Source organism: Schistocerca gregaria, unplaced genomic scaffold, assembly GCF_023897955.1.
Source record: "Schistocerca gregaria isolate iqSchGreg1 unplaced genomic scaffold, iqSchGreg1.2 ptg000746l, whole genome shotgun sequence".
NCBI classification, from domain to species: domain Eukaryota; kingdom Metazoa; phylum Arthropoda; class Insecta; order Orthoptera; family Acrididae; genus Schistocerca; species Schistocerca gregaria.
Genome location: NW_026062122.1, coordinates 90001 through 92500, shown reverse-complemented (window position 1 = coordinate 92500; position 2500 = coordinate 90001). Strand labels below are relative to the sequence as shown.

General features: G+C 61.0%; 1 pseudogene; it reads left to right on the top strand.

Moving 5' to 3' along the window:
• The window catches only part of LOC126320800 (large subunit ribosomal RNA), a 5960-nt pseudogene that overhangs the window by 537 nt on the left and 2923 nt on the right, over nucleotides 1-2500 (top strand).

The following is a 2500-nucleotide window of genomic DNA, read 5'->3' as shown; positions in this document are numbered from 1 at the left end:
GGCGGGGTCGTGTCCGGTTGCCTTTCCACTCGCCGCGGGGTGGGGCCGTTCCGGTGTGCGGTGGGCCGCACTTCTCCCCTAGTAGGACGTCGCGACCCGCTGGGTGCCGGCCTACGGCCCGGGTGCGCAGCCTGTCCTTCCGCGGGCCTCGGTTCGCGTCTGTTGGGCAGAGCCCCGGTGTCCTGGCTGGCTGCTCGGCGGTATATCTGGAGGAGTCGATTCGCCCCTTTGGGCGCTCGGGCTCCCGGCAAGCGCGCGCGGTTCTTCCCGGATGACGGACCTACCTGGCCCGGCCCCGGACCCGCGCCGCTGTTGGCTCGGGATGCTCTCGGGCGGAATAATCGCTCCCGTCAGCGGCGCTTCAGCTTTGGACAATTTCACGACCCGTCTTGAAACACGGACCAAGGAGTCTAACATGTGCGCGAGTCATTGGGCTGTACGAAACCTAAAGGCGTAATGAAAGTGAAGGTCTCGCCTTGCGCGGGCCGAGGGAGGATGGGGCTTCCCCGCCCTTCACGGGGCGGCGGCCTCCGCACTCCCGGGGCGTCTCGTCCTCATTGCGAGGTGAGGCGCACCTAGAGCGTACACGTTGGGACCCGAAAGATGGTGAACTATGCCTGGCCAGGACGAAGTCAGGGGAAACCCTGATGGAGGTCCGTAGCGATTCTGACGTGCAAATCGATCGTCGGAGCTGGGTATAGGGGCGAAAGACTAATCGAACCATCTAGTAGCTGGTTCCCTCCGAAGTTTCCCTCAGGATAGCTGGTGCTCGTACGAGTCTCATCCGGTAAAGCGAATGATTAGAGGCCTTGGGGCCGAAACGACCTCAACCTATTCTCAAACTTTAAATGGGTGAGATCTCCGGCTTGCTTGATATGCTGAAGCCGCGAGCAAACGACTCGGATCGGAGTGCCAAGTGGGCCACTTTTGGTAAGCAGAACTGGCGCTGTGGGATGAACCAAACGCCGAGTTAAGGCGCCCGAATCGACGCTCATGGGAAACCATGAAAGGCGTTGGTTGCTTAAGACAGCAGGACGGTGGCCATGGAAGTCGGAATCCGCTAAGGAGTGTGTAACAACTCACCTGCCGAAGCAACTAGCCCTGAAAATGGATGGCGCTGAAGCGTCGTGCCTATACTCGGCCGTCAGTCTGGCAGTCATGGCCGGTCCTCGCGGCCGGCCGCGAAGCCCTGACGAGTAGGAGGGTCGCGGCGGTGGGCGCAGAAGGGTCTGGGCGTGAGCCTGCCTGGAGCCGCCGTCGGTGCAGATCTTGGTGGTAGTAGCAAATACTCCAGCGAGGCCCTGGAGGGCTGACGCGGAGAAGGGTTTCGTGTGAACAGCCGTTGCACACGAGTCAGTCGATCCTAAGCCCTAGGAGAAATCCGATGTTGATGGGGGCCGTCATAGCATGATGCACTTTGTGCTGGCCCCCGTTGGGCGAGAGGGAATCCGGTTCCTATTCCGGAACCCGGCAGCGGAACCGATATAAGTCGGGCCCCTCTTTTAGAGATGCTCGTCGGGGTAACCCAAAAGGACCCGGAGACGCCGTCGGGAGATCGGGGAAGAGTTTTCTTTTCTGCATGAGCGTTCGAGTTCCCTGGAATCCTCTAGCAGGGAGATAGGGTTTGGAACGCGAAGAGCACCGCAGTTGCGGCGGTGTCCCGATCTTCCCCTCGGACCTTGAAAATCCGGGAGAGGGCCACGTGGAGGTGTCGCGCCGGTTCGTACCCATATCCGCAGCAGGTCTCCAAGGTGAAGAGCCTCTAGTCGATAGAATAATGTAGGTAAGGGAAGTCGGCAAATTGGATCCGTAACTTCGGGATAAGGATTGGCTCTGAGGATCGGGGCGTGTCGGGTTTGGTCGGGAAGTGGGTCAGCGCTAACGTGCCGGGCCTGGGCGAGGTGAGTGCCGTAGGGGTGCCGGTAAGTGCGGGCGTTTAGCGCGGGCGTGGTCTGCTCTCGCCGTTGGTTGGCCTCGTGCTGGCCGGCGGTGCAGGATGCGCGCGCCTGCGCGGCGTTCGCGCCCCGGTGCTTCAACCTGCGTGCAGGATCCGAGCTCGGTCCCGTGCCTTGGCCTCCCACGGATCTTCCTTGCTGCGAGGCCGCGTCCGCCTTAGCGTGCTCCTCCGGGGGCGCGCGGGTGCGCGGATTCTCTTCGGCCGCCATTCAACGATCAACTCAGAACTGGCACGGACTGGGGGAATCCGACTGTCTAATTAAAACAAAGCATTGCGATGGCCCTAGCGGGTGTTGACGCAATGTGATTTCTGCCCAGTGCTCTGAATGTCAACGTGAAGAAATTCAAGCAAGCGCGGGTAAACGGCGGGAGTAACTATGACTCTCTTAAGCTCGCATACTTGGTCGCAGAATCAACGCTGCGGCCTTTGCTGATGACATCCTACTCTTCGCATCGACCGCGAGGGGCTTGCAGTCCCTCATCGACGCAGCCATCGCAGCCCTCGCACATCTGGGGCTGCAGGTCAACGCCCGGAAGTGTTTCA